The sequence below is a fragment of the Meriones unguiculatus genome, chromosome 1, assembly GCF_030254825.1.
Source record: "Meriones unguiculatus strain TT.TT164.6M chromosome 1, Bangor_MerUng_6.1, whole genome shotgun sequence".
Lineage (NCBI taxonomy): Eukaryota > Metazoa > Chordata > Mammalia > Rodentia > Muridae > Meriones > Meriones unguiculatus.
Genome location: NC_083349.1, coordinates 168,280,487 through 168,299,763, shown reverse-complemented (window position 1 = coordinate 168,299,763; position 19,277 = coordinate 168,280,487).

Sequence of the window (19,277 nt, the reverse complement as noted above, 5' to 3'; positions counted from 1 at the left end):
CTTCAAAGACCTGAAAGAAGACAGAGGGGAGAAGGGACAAATGAATTTCTTGTGGCTCCAGAGGACACATTTGCAGTGATGGCTGCAAGGTCTGGGGAAATTAGTTTGAGTTTGATATAAAGAAAAGTCATCTAAAATACAGAGCCATCTAGAAATACAGAATTTGTCTTATAAGTAATACTCCCTCCCCCAATTCCTGGAAAGAGACCTGTGCCTCTGCAGAGGATTAGTCACACACAGCAAAAGGTGGGCCCTACCCCACTCCAATATCCCTTTTGATTTAAAAAATTTATGATTCTGTGAAACATGAAACAGCTTGACTTTTAAACCCACAACCGCCTATTTATAATGTGAGGGCCCATTTTCCATTATCTTTTTGTAGAATGTGGGGAGGAGGAAGTTTCCAAGGCCCTTCCCTCTGGGCTGCCTCTATAAAACCCACCCAGAGTACCTAGTTCCTTCAGTATTAAAGATCTCAGACAAGGCCCAGCCCCTTAGATGCATCATCTACTTCTGAGACCCTAGAATAGCCTTAAGTGTCCTCATTCCCCCTTCATTGTTCATCTTTCTGGGGTCTTAATTATTGTTCCCCTTTCTCAGTTGACAGAGGAAGCAATTAAACCACAACCAATGCATTGCAGCCCTTTAATAGCCATGCTGTGACTTTGTCCCTGGGAAAGGCACTGGATCAGAGGGGAAGCTAAAATTACTCAGCTCACAGGGGCTGCCCTTTTGAGGCAGTCAGGCGAAGCCTGTGGTGATAGCCCTGACAACTGTGTGCCTGACACACTGGAGATCCAGGCCGCTCCCTGCTGTTCGAAGACAGGTCAGATTACTGTGACCACTGCAAACCACAGCCTGAGTCCCTCTGAGTACGATGCCTGTCTGGTAAATCATAGCCTTTGGATTTGTTCTCTGAATGTCCTGGGAAACTGACGGTGTAGGAAGCAAGATAGGTAACCATACTCGCTGGAGCCAGCCAGTTTCCTAAGGTGCTTGTTTCTAGATCTATGACTAGAAAGGGTCAGCAACTCCTCACACAACAGTTACGCATGGCTGCCACCTCCTGGACCTTGTTATCACTGGTCACTGTTGGTTATCACCCTCCCTGTTCCACTTCTGATTTTAAGCCATTGCTGGGGTTAGCAGGGATAGGGGTGCTGCAAGGGAGATGGATGAAGTGGAGAAAATGAAGGTTGTTGCTCTTTGCTTAGAAAGCACAAAGTTGCAGTGTGTGTAGATCTGGGTGTCCTCAGGGTTCATACCGGTGCAGCCTTACCGTTGATGGCTGGCTTCCCTCTGACAGGTTTACACAGCCAAACTCAACTTCAGGAAGGCCATATCCCTCTCCTGAATATCATACCCCAGGTGGCTCACACTATTGCCTTTCCCCAGGCATCATTTTATCTCTGTTAGAACTTTGTTGTTACAGGCTGTTGGGGCAATCTACCCCAGGCAGAAGGTCCCTTCACCTATCCATCCTTGATCATATAGGCACCCACCGTGGCAAAGAAGATAACCCTCTGAGACATGGGTTTTTTTCTGACACTCTCAGGGACTCAACAGCTGAGGACTGACAGATCATCTTCTCCAACTCCTGTCTCCAAACTGTAATATGTTAACAGGTCCCCTAGGAAAGAAATCCAGCTGTTGGCCAGCATTCTGTGATGGTGTCTAATAGCCCTTGCTGGCAGGCTTAAAACATGCTCCAAAGAGATTTATACCCTGCTGGGCCCCCTTTGTTTGTCTCCATCACCCTGACACCAGAGCGCTTAGCAGCCCTGTTTGATATAACTTGGAACCTTGGTAGTCTTTCTTGATGCAGTCTTGGTTGACTGTTGCGCATTTATGACACTCTCAAAGGTCAAAGCCTATGAGATCCTCGAGTGATCAGGTTCTAGACCAAACACCACCCCAGAAACCTAATGTTAAGTTTACTCAGGACATGTCTAAAGTGCCAAGTGACCTACTTACAAGTGGGCAGTGAAGGCCAAGAGTGACCTGGCCCACAGAGCTGGGCTGAGAGTACTCCCGTGGTGCACTTTGTCCCATTGCTGTTCTCTTTGACCTGGTCCACATTTGGCTGGAGCCTGAAGGCCAGGCAGTTGGCTCAACTCAGCTGTGGCCTCTGGCCCCAACACAGGATCTGTGTCATGACGCTTGGCAAAATGCTGCTTCATCCTGTTGTTTCAGGATAGTGGTCAGAGGAGGGAGGAGCTCCAGCAGAGTACTTTGCACACAGTCCACACATAGACTAGCATCATGGCCAAAGAACTGAGTTCAATCTCTGCTCTGTGATAGAGCCATGTGACTTAGGCAAGGGAATTGCTCTCTTTGTGCCTCAGTGTGATCTTTTACAAACTGGGAATAATACAACATCTCCATGTAAAGTCATCCCAGGGTTAAATGAGGAGATGAGCATGTGCCAATGTCTGGTACACTGTTGGGTACAGGATACGTTTGTCCAGTGAATGATGACAACTCAGATGGAATTTTGTTGGAGGGTGCTGAAGTCCTGTGTCTTGTATGTGCAGAGGTTTTCATTCTGTGGGACTGCTTCTTGATCCTGTCAAATAGACAATCGCTGTTGACCATTGCAGTCAAAGAAAGTAGCCTCTGCACTGAGAAACTTTGTCAGCCCACAGACGGTGAGCAGAGATACACAATGCATTGTTGATCCTCACACATGCTGACTGTTCCATGGCTGAAAACCTGCAGTTCTTTGCAGCTGATGGTGCTGTCAGGGCAGTGTGGGTTACACCGTTTAGTCTCTTGCTGTGTCCAGCTCACCTTGTGACCAAAGGCCAGCATGCATCCTATGATTTGCCAGGGTCAGGCCAGCTGCACAAAGACACAGACTATAAATGCTGCCTATTTATCTTCTCTGAAATTTGTATTTAACCTTTGGCCTTCTGGCCCTCCGCCCTGACCACCTGGGAAAGCTAGCCATCGCAGACAACAGGAAGTCAGAGGCTGGGCCACAACTTAGGTGTCCAGGGAAAGGCCTCAAAGTAGCCACCCTGGGCATCAGCTAGAGGGAAAGGGAGTTCATGGCATAAAAGCATGAACTTAGCTTAGATTCAAAGAATCCACCCACACAAGACAGGACAGATGGGCCCACTGACCTCCTTCTGCTCATCTTCATTGAGCTCAGCTCTGCAAGGCAAGTGCTGGACTCCCACATCTTCTGCCCAGCCCTTTGGCTTCTCCCAGCCGCCTGCAGAATCTGCCCATGATGATCACTGGGCCAGCTGGTGGGAATCACTTTGAGAATGAAAACACTTAACTGGGCAAGAAGCCCACCAGCAAATCCTGACTCCACTTCAGCACCTTCAGCCCATTGTTATTTATCCTGTTCCTAGTCATCTTTTCATGTCTGTCCCATAGACTTTCCATATGCGATCTGCCTGAGGACATAGCAACGTAGCAATTGGGTCCCTAAAGGATCTCCCTCATGAAGCCCAGGCCATAGTCAACCCAAGTTCCAGACACCTGTGCAACAGTGCCTAACAGTGCACCTTCTCTCGGTGAATGTCCACTTGTTTCTCTGTGCAGCAGTGCTCTTGGCACTGGGGTGACAGATGTGGAAACTGCTCCAGGCAGCTCACACAGTGTCGCCGTCGTAGGTGTTTAATCACCGTCATGTCTCAGGCAGTGTGGGACTTCTGTAGGCAAGTGTAGATGAAATGTGACCCGAGCTAGATGGTCTGGGACTCTAGGACTCCAGGAGGGGTGCCCAGAGCCAGGTGAAGGAATGACTGATGGGTAACTCCTTTGATTTCTTTCCATTCTGCACAGTGTTTGTGTCCTCTAGCCCACACCAGTCCTCACTTCTTCACACCATGTTCTTGATGCCTGAAGTTGGGCCTGGCACAGAGCGGCTCCACAACAAAGTCTTGCCTGACTTCCAATATTGCCCACTGTCTATGCCCTCTGACTGGGGTTTCTGGGATCTCTGAAGCCCTTCTTTTCCTGTTCCAGTATAACAATCCTAGAGCTGAGGCAGACAATGAAAGCACAGTTTATTCCAAAGATGGCTGGCTTCCTACACTCCTCCACTGCCTATCCCATAGGCCTCCCACCAGGACCTTCATCGTATACTTTCCTGCTTCTGTCTCCTTTTCTATCCTGTTCTGTTAAGGCACTCACATCTATTAACCTGGGTTCTTTGCCTCAAGTATCAAAGTTTCCAGCTATAGAAAGACTCTCTCCTAACCCCATGAATGACTGCAGGTACCTACAAGTGAGAAAGCTCATCTTGGGGAAGGGCACCAATCGGGACATCCAGGGTTGCAGAAAATGCCTGGAAGACCCAGGCCCCAGGCAGCCTCAAGGAAGACCCAGGCCCCAGGCAGCCTCAAAGGTTCATCCTTGTTTCTGGGGCACTGTAGAAGAGAGTCAAAGGCCAAGTTGGGGTTTCCAGTGAAGTCCAGATGGGTGTGAAGACTGAATGTAGGCGAACAGGGTATTGCAAATGTCCACATGCTCCCTCTGAAATGTACAGTTACCATGAGTGAATTATATTGAAAAAAAAAAAAGCTTAAGGAGACGGGAATATTAATTACCCTGATTTGGTTATTACACATTATATACCTACATCAAGTTGTCATATTACAGACCATAAATATGCAGCATTAAAATGCTAATTAGTAAATAAGAAACAGAAAACACACACACACACACACAAAACCAAACAACAACAAATAAACAACAGCCCAGAGCAGAATTCTTCCCAGCGTATCACCTTACCACTGCAGAGGTTTGACCCTTTCTGAGCAGGCAGCTATCCTGGCTGTCCCGCCCACCTTCACAGCTGCACGGGTGTGGCTGGACTGGGGAGGCTGAGCTGGAGAACAGATGATTTCAATTTAAAGCACCATTTGGGGAGAATACTGTTCCACTTGCTCATTTTCCTTCGTCCTCCCCACCCCCACTTCCCCAAAACGTGACTAGTCCAATGGTGGATGAGCAAGGCCCGTTTCCATAGCAACTCCACTGTGAGAGAAAAATCAGAACACAGAGGAGGCTTGGATTTTATCTGGAAGATGCACTCAAGTGGATAAAGAACTGGAAACCTAGCTGACCCCGAGCTGGGCTCTGAGTTGGCCGGATACCTTGAGAAGTCTGTCATTCACCTTGAAGTAGTGCAGATTCGGTGGGGTTGAGGGTGGGGTGGGAGCTCTACTGAAAATGACTATGCCCAGGGAAACACACCTGCCACCAGCCTGCTTTCTATTAACCAGCCTCATCTCTCTGGGCTCCAGGCCTGCTGGCTTGCGTTTGTTTTCATGGCTGATGTAACCAGACTGATACATCGGGATCTGGATCTGGGTCTTCTGTTTCGTGTTTAGTCGAATGTGTTTGATGTTTTGCATACATTCATTTCCCACCTGGTGCTTCCAATGAGGACTATGGTTGGTATTTTACCTTCCAATCAGTTGATAAGAAGCCTAGCCTACCTTTAACTTTGTTCAGAAAGGTCAAATCCAAGAGAAGGAAATTTTATGGGGAAAGAAGGGATTTTAGTTCAACTTGTATTTTTTTTTTTTTTGAGTTGTGAAATCTGAGTTTCTAAGGAGAAATGAGTGACTAGATTTGGTGTCCCAGCCCATGCCCTGATTGGGATGTCCAGGAAATAGGCTTGCATGGAGCAAGGTACTTCCACAAGCTGCTTGGAAAATGACTAAGCCTGCCCTTGAGGAGTTGGGACAGAATAACCCTTACTCTTTCTTGATGCTTTCCTTGGAGATCCACTTACCAGCCCCATTCTGTGGCTGGCAAGAACTAGTGGAATTGGGCTTGGAGAAATCCCCAACTGTGATTTTCTGTAAAGGTTCCTGCCCTTTGCTCTGAACTTGAGTGAGCCTTTTCAAATTCATTGGATCCATATGGTCCTGACTCATTTACACTGGATTCATCAGGTTCTGCCCTCCCTCCCTTCTCTCTTGATTTATGTATTAAAATGCCCCTGGAGTTTTATTAAGTGTCTCTTTCCCCCTTAGAAACAAGATATCATGTCTCAGTGAGGCGTGTGCGTGGATGGTAGCAGAAAACACCTGTGACCTGAGGTTAGAGTCTTCTTCAGTCTATAAGAAATGCTCTTTCTGCAGGACTTCATACGTGTGTGTGTGAAGCTATCCGCTCCAAGTGTGGCATGGGAGCATACATCTTCTGACTGGAAACCCAGGGAACACTGTCTGAGAAGCAAAGCTGTCTTGAACAAGCTATTTAATTTTCCTCTGGAAAATGGAAAGGATCGTGTTCTCCACCTGATGGAACTGTTGCAGTGATCATGTGTCTGAATTTGTCATAACAGGGAATTCCAGGTTTTGCTGATGTTCCTCCACAGAGGTCTAATCCCTTGGATTTCTCTATCTTTTCTATTCTATGCCATCTCTTCACTTAAGTCCAAATAATCCTTCATTTCTCAGCTAGAACAGGACCACTTTTATAAGACCTTCCCTAATCATTGCCTTTGACCCTCCCCAAACAGTCTATCACCCTCTTCTCTGTGCCTCATCTTATTCAGGTTCTGACCTCAGACTCTTTGTTGGATATTTGTCACCCTACTTCTTCCTTGAATAACTGAGATCACATGGATGTCAGGAAACCTATATTTACATTACTATAACCAAAGCCCTGGACACATGGGTAGTGTTCCAAGTACGCTGATTCAACAACAACTTACCATTAAGGAGAAAAGGCAGCCAAGGAGACACAATGTGGCCCATTAATTGTTTCTGGATTCAGAATGAAAACATAGCTTGTTTGAGTGAGGCTGAGCTGAACCTGATGAACAGAACAACTGTCTTTGCTCTGAGTACTTGGCTATGTATGCTGGAAAACAGTTTCCCAAAACCATCAGCCATCACCCTTCTTCTATAATGACCTTCTTTCTGTTGACCTCAAGCCCTTAGGACCAAGGAGAGGTGCTGAACTTCTAGGGCTAGTTTTAGTGATAAACGTAAAGAGCCTGCAGAAGAATTTTAAAATATTCCTCTTAGAATTTATCAGGAAGAACAGAGAAGGGAAAAGTTGTTTTTATCTTTATGAAGGATTATATTGTTAGTACCATCCTCTTCCTTCCCTCTCAATCCATAGTCTATAAAAATTGATTTAGGAAATAAAAAGTTAATTCAGATAGATTCAGCACCCAGAACCATTCATTGAATGTTGGCTACATGAACACTGAGGTAGAACAGAGGTGCGGCTCTTTAGGTACAATGTTACAAAGGTACTTTTAAGTATTGCTTTTAAACATAGGATTAGTACCCACAGCTACCTGCATGATAAATACTGTGGTAATTGCTAAAACCAAAGAGACAGAACAAGATCCTAGATGAGGGAAATAACAACCCATAATAGTGTAATCTGAGAGGGCTTTCTGTGGCATGGGGAGTAACATTTGACCTGAACTCTGAAATATAGGTCAGCCTAGATAGATGGGGATGGGGAAATCTTCCAAAGAGAACAACCATCTAAGCAGAATTCATGGCGTAGCGATGTGCAGAACATTTTTTATGAGCATCAGACAGATCGGTATGACCAGGCTGTAGAGTATCTATAAAGAATAGAGTAAGAATCAAAGCCAAAAAGGAATTAAAATTTTATTTCACACACAAAAGTAAATTCTACTTTTGATTATGGGATGACTTTATCAGATCTACAGTACAGAAAGATAACTCAGGGCACAATAATCATCCCTTATTGAACATCTGTTGTATCCATGCACCTATCCCAATTTATTTGCATGAATTAATAATTCATTTCATTATCATGTCAAACCATGAGGGGAGGACAATTGCAGCTCATCTTACAAATCAGTACAACAAAGAATAGACAGAGTAGGTGATCCACACAAGTCCAAATAGCCAGCAATCAATAAAGGATTCAGGTTTCCTCTCTCTCTTTCTCTCTCTCTCTGGTCTTAGAACTTATGATCGAATGTGTGTGTGTGCGTACAAGTGTGAGCATGTTTGTATGCACATGTGTGTATACATGTAGATATGTGAATGTGGAAGCCAGAGGACAACCTTAGGTGTCATTCCTCAGGAACTGTCCTCTCTGCATCCTCAGCAGATTACAAACATGTGTGACAATGTGCTTGGCATTTATGCAACAGTTAAAAAGACTGCGCTTTACTGACTGAGCTAGCACCTCATCCTCCTTTCACTGAACAGTGAATATTCTCACAAGAAAGAAAGGGAAGGTAGTCACAGCAGAGAGCTGTTTTAGTAGTCTGTAAGCAGCTCTGAGGGCAACAGGGAACAATGGTTTAGTAATCGAAAAATGCCAATCTTTGTGGTAGAGGGTGTGGAAAAGACTGTAAGAGCCAGAGGTTAGGGAAGTAGAGGCTTTGTTTCCACTTGTCTGCGGGGTAGGGAGTGGAGAAAGAGTGATAGAAACAGAGAAGTCTTTGCATCTTGGGATTTGATCCACTCAAATTTCATACAGCAAGTAGAGACATTGGTTTTGAAGACACGGTACAGATCTGTGTAAAGATAGCCTACTTGATGTTCTAAGTGTGGACTAGAGAAGTTCAGAGCTATAGATGTTGAGACACTTGAAAACAGAGTAGGTCATACCATCAGCAGACCTATTTAGTCTTCAAAGCCTTGGAAAATAAATTATCAGCCAATATATGTTTTCTCATTGCTTAAGATATAACATTTGCATAAACTGCATTGAAAAAAAAAAGATGTAACATTTGCATATTCATTTGAATGACCCCTCCCTTCCTCTCCTCCTCCTTCAAATAAAATCCAGGGCTTTATGCATATCAAACAAACACTTTACAACTAATACAACTAGTAATAGTAATAATCTCCACCTTTTGTGTTTTTCAAATGTCAGTGTTTCTATCTGTGACTTTTCCTCTTATGCATTTTATTCATTTTATTATCCTGTGTCTTACGCCCACTCATTCCAAGGCATTTTCCTCCCCCCCCCACCCTTTTTGACTCACTCATTAAGACTATACTGTTTAGGGAGTCCCTAGGACACACTGCTTTTGGTTGCCTGCCAGAACTTGATGGTAAACTACTATTGATAAAGGTTACTATTGATAAAGGTACCATATGTAGTTTTTCAGACACATGAAGAAATTAAGTGATAATGACCAGGAAGCATCCTTCTTGCTGGTGAGCTTTCATGCTCCTGGCACAATGTAAACTATTGGGAGGAAAAAGCCATTAACATTCTTACCCAGCTGTGAACTACAATAGTCAGTGTGGCAAGAGAAGCCCATGGGTGCGCTAGTGGCACAGACGTAATATGAGTAACCAGTGGCTTTCTGGTTGGACTTAAGGCCCTCTCCAAGGAGCAATCACATGTCTGGTCCTGGAAATCTCTGAAGAGGAGTCACATGTCTGGCTCAGAAACCATAATTGGGGAGTTCATAAGCCACTGGAGTGAACCTGCTACAATCATTCTGCTAAATAGACATGGTATCAAACTGTCTTCTTAATTTGTGTCTATATACCAATAGATTAGTGCAGCTCTCAAACCACATTAGAAAAGTTTCTTTTATGGTGGATGGTGGTTATCTCAGAAATTCAAAACTGGACAAAGTGTGGAGAATAAGTGTTAGTAGCTATAAATAAAACATCTGTCTCACCCCAACCCCCACAAGCCTCAGGAACCATTGTGGTGGAGGATTCAGAAAGATTGTAAGGGCCAAATGTTGAGAAAAAGCAGAGCAACATGATGTCTTCAGGATATGATAAGGTCACTGCACTCAAAAATTCACACCTTGTATGGGTGCCTACACAAAAACTTTACATGATCAGATCAGTCAACATTCTAGCATCCTAGCATCTATGGAAAGCAGTTCATGAGATACCCACACTAAGGATCTATGAAGCCTTGATGACTTCTGAATATTGAAGAGTTGTTTTTATTTAAGAATTGGTCCCTTGCAATTGGTCCACTGGAATACATTCCAGTGGATATCCCAATACCCATGAATTCTATTAAATGGATTATTAAAAAAAAAAAAAAAAGCACATGAAGCTGGGAGGTGGAGAGGTATGTGGGAGGAGTTATATAGGAGTTGGGGTGAATATGATTAAAATACATTATTTAAAATCCCAGCTCAGATGTAACCCATAGACTCAGTATCCAAGTGGGATCCCTAGTAAGGGGAGCAGGGGATTTCTCTGGCATGAACTCAGTGACAGGCTTTCTGATCACCTCGCTCTGGCAGGTGCAGCCTTGCCAGGCCACAGAGGAAGACAATGCAACCAGTCCTCATGAGACCTGATATGCTAGGGTCAAATAGAAGGAGAGGAGGACTAGGGGAGAAGCAAGGAGCCAGCGTCTCCAAAGCTACAGGCTTTAACTGACAAACTGTACTGGTTTCCATTAGCTCCTGTGGAAATACAGTTTAAAGGAGGTGCCCCCAAAGCAGGCACGTGATGTTCGCTCTGACTCTTTTCCCCCGAGGATTTCTTTTGGCTGAACAGCAAGCTCTCCGGGCTCTGCAACAGGAGAACATCTCTAACATGACATACACGCTAGGCAGCTGCTGTTAGCTGGAGATGGCTCAGCTTGAACAGCTGCAGAAGGGTTGACCTTGGGGGAAAAAATACCACCAAGTCACACCGCTGTAGACTGGCTTCCATTTGGGCTTAGAACAAATAAGCCATGATAATAATTCAACAGATGGTTAAGAGGGGAAAGACATCTTGTTTTAGGTAAAAAGAGTGGGTAACTAGAAGAAATCATACAGGGGACAGCAGAGAACATTTTCTAAAAATGATAAAAAGTATAAACTACTAGGAGCAGTGTACTTTGGGAAAGACAGGACTTTCTATGTGAATAAGAAATTGTGTATTTCTTATTCACAATTATTTAGCATTAACGTGTTCTATTTTTCTAACCCACCCTTTAGAACAAAAAACAAAACAAAACAAAAAGCCCCTGTTTGGGTGAGGAGAGGAGAACTATAGTGTTGTGTTGACAGTCCCTCATCATGTGGGTGCGCGCGTGTGTGTGTATGTGTGTGTGTGTGTTGTATATGCTTGTAGGTTTGCACATGTGGGCTCACATATATGCATGTGTATGTGGAGGCCAGAGGTTGCCATCTTTCCTTGATTACTTTCCACCTTTACTCTTGAGATGAGGTTTCCCAGTGAGCTTGAAGCTCATTGATATGGCTCCATTGACTGGCCAGTGAGCGCCAGGCATCCACCTGTCTCTACCCCTCATGGCATACACTACCATACCCAGTTTTTTGTTTGTTTGTTTGTTTGGTTGGTTGGTTTTTTTGTTTGTTTTGGTTTGGTTTCTTATGTGAGTTCTGAATTCAAGCCTTCCTGCTTGCGTAGCAACCAGCAACTGAGCAATCTTCTCCCTAACCCCAGGACCTTATTCTTAAGCCAGCCCTGGGTTCTAAAGAGAGAGAGAGTTTATGATGCTTTCTTGAATGGGGAATTCATTGGTAAATATCTTAGCTGAGATGTCCTGGGAATGTTATGAGAACTTGGGACTTTACATCTTGGAAAAAGACTTTCCTAAAATCACTTGAAATCCCCAGAAACTGCTTATATCACAATAATAAAAGGAACAAAAGTTATGTGAAAACATGAATCATAGAGGTTGGAAAGGCAGAGACATTTGTGGCTGTGGACAATTGGAAATAAATTTTGGTTGCCTTCTTTAAGCAATGCCAGCTGTGGGTCTGTTTTCTCAGGCTAAGACAAGCTGTACCAGTCCAAGAAGCAAAGGATTTTCCCCTAACACTCTAAGCATGTCTGAGTTAAGGCAGTTATATTCTAAGACTTACCTTTTCCTTAAATCCTTATTGTAGCATGGGGCTTATGGAGAAAAAGTAGCAAATATCAGCTCATCTAAGTATTCCAACGGCCCAAGGGCTACATAGATTAAACAAATTCAAAGTGTGTTCAATCTTCCTATTGGATTTGAATTTTCTGAATTTACTTAGTTTTCCTATTGCATTTAAAAATACTACGAAAGAGAAGTTGTCCCACAGACTTCCAACTGTGTGTGCGTGTATGAATGTGTGTGTGTTTGTATGAATGTATGTGAGTGTGTATGTGTGAGTGTGTATGTGTGAGTGTGTATGTGTATGAATGTGAGTGTGAATATGTGTGTGAGTCAAACAAGAGCTTTGGTCCCAAATCTAGCTCTACTATCTACTGGTTAAGTGTGAAAAAAATGGTTCCACCTTCTTAAATCCCTAGTTTGTTCCCTTATAAAACACAATGGCTGTCCCCAACCTATGAAGTTTTGGAGACTGAAAGAGATAATGCCATGGGATATTTAGCATAGTATTTTTCACTGAGAAGGTATGCAAGGTCAGTTGTGGCTGCTTATAAATAAAGCTCCTCTCTCCCTTCTCAAGTCCAGAACTTGGGTCAATGCACTCTTGAGTTTTGTAAATGAGGCTTTATTAGGACACGCTCATGTCTATCCACGTACTTTCTATGGTAGCTTCTACATTATAAGACGGGAGCAGTTTTGACAGAGATTATGTGGCCCACAAGCCCTGAAGATTTCCTACAGGATCTTTCTCTTGTAGAATGTAAACCTACACTTAAAAGTAAAGATGAACAAATGCCAAGAGGGAAAGAGAGGACCTTTCAGCCAGATCATAATACCTAAAGAGAGACAGGAAGTGTTCCTGCTTTAATAGAAAAGCCACAGAAAGAAGTAGAAAACTCTTAACAGAGCAGCTCTCAGCTTTTGGGCTGTGATTCCACTGGGGTCAAATGACCCTTTCATAGGGTTGCACATCAGATATTTCCATTATGCTTGATAACAGTAGCAAAAATACAGTTATGACATACCAGTGAAAGTATTTTTATGGCTGGGGTCACCACAACATGATGAACTGTATTAAAGGGTCACAGCATTAGGAAGGTTGATGACCACTGTTTTAGCGAGCTAGGGGATGCTTCTTAAGGACAGGATCTACCAATGTAGCCCAGGGTACACTCCAACCTGTAATCCTCCTGCCTCGGCCTCCTGAGCTGTGCTGTTATAGCTACGTTCTAGCAGTCCTGGCTTTAGGGGATAATTAGTAACAAAAAGAGTATGGCTTGTGTTATCCTATTCTATAGGAATTCTTCTTTCCCAGTGCAGAAGGCTGTTCTGAAGGAGGGCACAGAGCAGCTACAGCAGGCAACTGTCTATGGATAAAAACATGGATGGTATTTTCTCTCAGTAACTGTTTTCCTTGAAGCTTGAAAATTAGCAGGTGAATATAGATTTGCAGCAGAATTCCTGGGTTTTAATTCCAATTAAAATTAAATTAATTTTTTTATTATTAAAAACACTTATAAAGAATTCAAAAGCAATCTTAACCCTCACTTGGGTGAAGGGAGCCAGACTACTTGGAAATCTAGAAACCATTTGGAAAGAGAATTAAGAAGGACAGATAAACTGTTCCCCACAATACTTAACCTTGTTCCATCACATCACCTGGGAGATGTGGACATGATCAGGTAGAAGCTTGGTATGGCCTGAGGCCATGGAGAACTACTAGGTAAATGTAGCCTTGTCATCCAAAAGCTGATCAGCCATAGCTCCTGAGCACCACCCTTCCCTGGTTCTCTGAACACAAGAAGTGGGCCAGGATTCCAGCACCCTTTGAGAACATGTGGCTCTTGGCTCAAGGTGCTGTTCCCACCGATTACCTAGATGGAATGATCTGTGGGTATCACCTGGCCTCAGACTTGACACATTTCTTTTCAAATTATACTCTAACCTCTCCCCTAAGGGTAAGGATGCAAAAGAACAAAGAGTGGGTCTGGGTCACTGTAGGGTTGAGCTGATGTGTGAAAAACAGTTCTTAGTGGCCATCCTAAGATGAGTAGGGCAGAGTAGATGCCAACTGTTCTCCAAAGCAAGCTTGTGAGCGATGCAAAGCCTGTGGTAACATAATAGTTAGACCATTGAGTGACTGGAAGTCCTGTGCACTTCTCTCTCCTCTTAGCATGACGGAAGATATGAAACAATGGTCCTACAAAGTACAGAGAACAAGGCTTGCAGAGCAGGTGCTCAGAGCATAGAAACTGCTCATAGCAGATAGAGCACTGTAGAAAAGGAGAACATTTAGAAGCTTGCAGACATCCTAGCGGGCATGGATTATAAGAATTGAACTCACACATTGTGGGAGCTGAGAAACCCATGATCTGCCATTTGTAAACAAGAGAGGCAAAGAAGCTGATGGTGTGATTCAGCCTGAGTACAAAGGCACGAGATGTTGGATGTAGGACATGCTGGTGTGTGAGTTCTAGAGTCCAAAAGTCAAAAAAAGTCATCAAGTTCTGATGCCCCAGTAAAGGAGATGATGTCCTGGAAGAAAGAAAAGAAATTAGACTTCTTCCACCTTTGGTTCCAACTCAGCTCTCAGTAGAGTGGATGATGACCACCCACACTGGTGGGGGTGGGCTGTCTTACCTCAGCCTGCTGCTTCAGATGTTGATTTTCCCTGGGAAGCTCTCCCAGATATATCTAGAAATAAAGCTTTGCAGGCTAAATGGCCATCCCTTCACCTGTTCAGATTGGCACATATTATCAGCCATCACATGATTATTATATTTGCTACTGAAGGCAAGCAGGAAAAAAAATCAAAATTGGCTGTGGCTGTTCAGTGAAAAAAATTATACTGTTTATTGAAAACAATTAAAACCCCTTCATCTGAAAAATTACTATAAAAATTACTACAGCTTTTAGAATGTCCTCTAGAAGCCTGTATCCTAGTTCCTTGGGCAATGATGGGCTCCTCATGCAGCCCACTGCAGGCACTGATTGCTCAGAAGGCTGGATGAGCTACGCATGCATTACCCCTGATCTGCTTTTGTTCATAATTTCTAAACTAGCAGCCTAAAATCCCCCACGGAGCAGGCCTCTCCCCCAGGCCCCTTCTCTCACAGAAACTCTATTCTTGCTGTTTTGTACATTTTCATGATAAAAGAAATGTAAACATTTAAATAATAACATATTTAAAAAACATAATGGGGTTAGGTAGGTAAAATAACCATTTAATATCATCTGCAGAAGAAATCTAATAAGTTTTGGGGTTCACTTGGGAACAAGAGAATATTCAGTTTTTATGAGAGGATTAAGTTTTTATTGAATTACATTTCTACACAAGGCATGCTGGTTCTTCTGTTAAAATGGGAATTTTAACTTGGTGAATTTCGGGCTAGTAAAGTATAAACCATGAACAGAATGTTTTGTTGAATCAGTTATTTCAACAAAGACCCTGTTTGGGCTTGAGTGCTGCCAGAGCAGACGAGCAAGGTGTGCTCAGTGCCTACTAGCCATCCAAGTGCCGCGGAATGAATAGAAGTCCCAGGATAGCCAGGTCCTGGATTATGTTTTGCCACTAACACTTAGAGCATCCATACTTCTCTGAACTCCAGTTTAGCATGTGTGAAAATAAGACTACTTGGTGCTAGTGAGATGGCTTAGTAGGTGAAGGTACTTGAAGCCTGATGACCTGAGTTCAAGCTCCAAAACACTCATGGTAGAAGAAGAGAATCTACTCCTGCAAGTTGTTCTCTGACCTCCACATATGTGCGTGGACACACGAATGCTTGAGAAGCAGGTTCATGAGCACACGCACAAAAAGAATACATGTAATTAAAAAAAAACTTTTGTCGAATCTTTGTGAGCTTCACATCTTGCACCCTAGTCCCATTCATCTCCCCATCCCCTCATATCTGCCTTCCACCCTTGCAACCTTCCTGCAACATAAAAATCAGACAGACAAACAAACAAAAGTAAAATAAAAAAAGAGCATAGAAAATATCATGTTGTGGAAGCTTCAGCATGTCACAGTGTGTCCCATGGTATACACGCTGTCACACATCTTCACTTGCACATCTTCCTTGCAAGGAGTCTTTGATCTGGTTTGGGGTCTCTAGCTTCTGTAACGCCATCAATATTAGATTCTCACTGAGACTCCTCCTGGTTATCCAGTTGTTGCCCTGTGTCATGGAGATCCTGAAGCTTTGGCTCAGCAGGACTGGCCCTTACATGTGCCTCAACAATTCAAAGATGATATAGATGTTGGGGCAGATGAACTCAAAGCTCTGGATCTGGGCCTGGGTGGTAGCTGAGCTGGTCAGCCTACCAGCTCCCTTATCAGCACCAGTAGGGCAAGCTCTCCAGAACTGTTCTGGCTAGTCCACCCAATGCCATCATCAGCAGGAGCCTCCTGCTCTCATATCCTTGGGGTCAGCTCACCCGTGCTCATACCCCCAAAGCCAGCCCTACTGTACTGCCTAGTCATGGCACAGGAGCCATCTTCCCAAGTGCTGCAGCATGGAAGGGGCTGGGCCAGCCCTCCTGCTCTCACATCCTGGGAGCTGGCTCACCCATGCCTTCCACAGCCATACTGTGTTGGCCAGATGAAGTAAAGGCCCTGATCTCTTTGAGTGCCACAACCAGTGAGCAGTGGGGTTAGCGCTCTGACTCTCATGACATGTAAATTGTTTTTAAATGAAGGCATTTTACTTTTAGAATTCTTCTAAAATCCTGATCTAATGACAAGCTGGCAACTTAAGACTCCCAGGAGGAGAACAGTTAAAATACATACTTCCTAGAATGAATTTGGAATCAAGCTAATTGTCTGTCATTAAAGGACTGGCTAAATAAATTATGATCTGTCCAACCATAAGTGCTCTTAAGAAGGAGTTGCTCTACGTGTACCCATATAGAAATATCTCCGAGGAATACAGTTGATCGGAAAAGCAAAGTGCAAAACCATGCTTATACACAACTCCTCTTATGTAAGTGAAACTATGTATGTGTGGCATGGTACCAGCTTGCAGTTTTTTGTTGTTGTTGTTTACTAGAGGATATTCATGAAATTGTACACAGTGTTTGCGAAGCTGTTTGACAGCTCCAATTAACTTATGTGCTAGTAATAGTAATAATACTGTGGCAAGTAAGGAAGGGTTGATCCATACCGCGTGCCCCTGTCTTCTTTGTGTATGTGTGTGGGGGGGAGGTAATACTTACCTCCTAATAGGTCACATCAAGGAGGGCACTTGGTACTGCAGAAAGAGCCCTGAGTGGGCAAAGAAGCACAGAGTCAAGCATTCTCATGGGAGTGACTCCACTTCTCAGAATCTTATCTGTAAAGTGAAACTATTAGGACTACCAGTTAGATTTGGTGATTCTAGTTTAATTTGCACATAGTGTACATAATGTATCTGTGGAGACACAGAATGAAAGAAAGATGCCCACCTTCTAACAGAATGATGTAATGCTCAGCAAATACTTTGAAGGACTTTCTTTGTTTGACATTTGGGGGGTGGGGATGGGAAAGAATAACCTTCACCCTTGAGAAATTTTATGAGCTCATATGGAAGACAAAATAAATGACAGGAACCAACTAGAGAATAATATACAACCACATGGATGACCCCAGATTACCCTCATTCTTACATGCAGTCCTCTAAAATATTACTCACCTGAAACTCAAGAAAACCAGACTCAGCAATAAAAACAACCCTCCCCCCCCTCATGATCTGTACAATAAAGGGCTAGGAAGAGAACTGCAGAGTTTTCTGTGGTGATAAAACTCACTGATCCTGTAATTTCTGAATACAAGTCCAAATTGAAGACCTGCTCCCTGCCCCACTTGCCCTGTAACCAGAAACCTCTCTTTTCAGTCAAGTGTCCATTCCAAGTCGAGACTCTGACAACCCTGTCAGAGTCTCTGTGCACAAATGTTACCAATGATAACAGAGAGAGGGCATTTTACGTGGGCAACCCCATTGTCTGGGTGTGAAGGCCTCTTTTGGCTCCACCCTGTCTGGGCATTGCAGTTAGAGAGAGGGCCTAGCTGAGGGCAACCAGGTGGCCATCTGGCCTTTCTTGTCACAAAGACTCTAGTTAATACGGGGACCAGTACATGACAGGGGCTCTGAGCAGGTCAGATTTGACGCCTAAGTTGACCCCACTGGCAGCCAGAGTCTGATAAAGGCGTCATTGAGTTAGGAATTTCTTCCAGACAGCTTAACTGCTAGCTATAATTAGGGCCCTGATCTCAGGGTGTGGAAACACATAGGCACCATTGTAGAGAGGCTCAGTGCTATCAGGGTCAAGACCAAAGTACTGCACGGAAGAAGCTCATCATCTCTTGGCATGTAGGAGGAGCAAGTCTGCAGGGAACTGTGTTTACCAAGTATGAGCAAGTTTCTGGTTCTTTCTGAGCTTAAGTCATTCCTAGTGGATCCTTTGTATGGTGTTTCCATCCCTGTGGTCTCAAAATCTAATACCATAAAGGCAGAACAAATGAGGTAATTGTCCCATCCTAAAAGGTTATATGTGGAAGAGTCTAGAAAATAGATTGACTTTTTTTTTTCTCCTGCACTCATCTCCTTGACTAATAATACCAATGATTATGACAAACAAAAGTCACATGGGTCTTATTTTATTTTGAAAGGGTCAAATTTCTACAGGGTCTTATGTATCCCAAGCTACATTCAAATTCACTGTGTAGCTGAGGGTAGCCTTGAACTTCTGATCCTCCTACCTCTATCTCCTGAGTGCTGGGGTTACAGATGTGAATCATCATGCCTGCATACATGGTACCAGCCACTGAGGCTAAGGCTTTGAGCATGCTGAGCAAACACACTACCAATTGAGATAGATCCTCAGCTCTACACATAGATTTTTACTATTAAATTTAATCAGTATTTGTCAGATCTGTTTATGTATCACTGTCAAAATGATGATTAATGAAAGTGGCTCTAAGCCCAAGACAATTTGAGGGGACTTTTAAAATCCTTTTTCTTAGAAATTAGAAGTCACAATGTGCCAGACATAATAAGATCCAACTCGCAATGATCAAAAAATACCGTGAGTAATGGCAATAATGTTCTCATCAAGGAAAACAACAGCTCAGGATTTGGAATGGAAACTCAGAGAGTCAGAAAAAAAAATCTGGCCATATAAGGGTGACAGCCTGGGCTTGGAAGTGCTTTTACCTGCAGTAAAGCCAGTGACTGCATTTCCCTCCGAAAGGCAGAGAGAAAACATCTTGGAAGAAATTTGTCAATCAAAAAATTAGATAACCTCAGGGTTCCCACAGATTTTGGAGCCCCTTGAGTCCACAGATTAACATTTCTGATCAACAGCTTATTCATCTCTGCCATAAGGATGATGGTGATGGAAGGCTCCATGCTTATGCTGTCTGCTCCAACTAGAGCAGCCATGAGCTTTAAAAAAAAATCTTTTCATACTATAGAGTTAACTCTGTTTCTTCCTATGCCCTGCTCATTGGTCCTATTTCA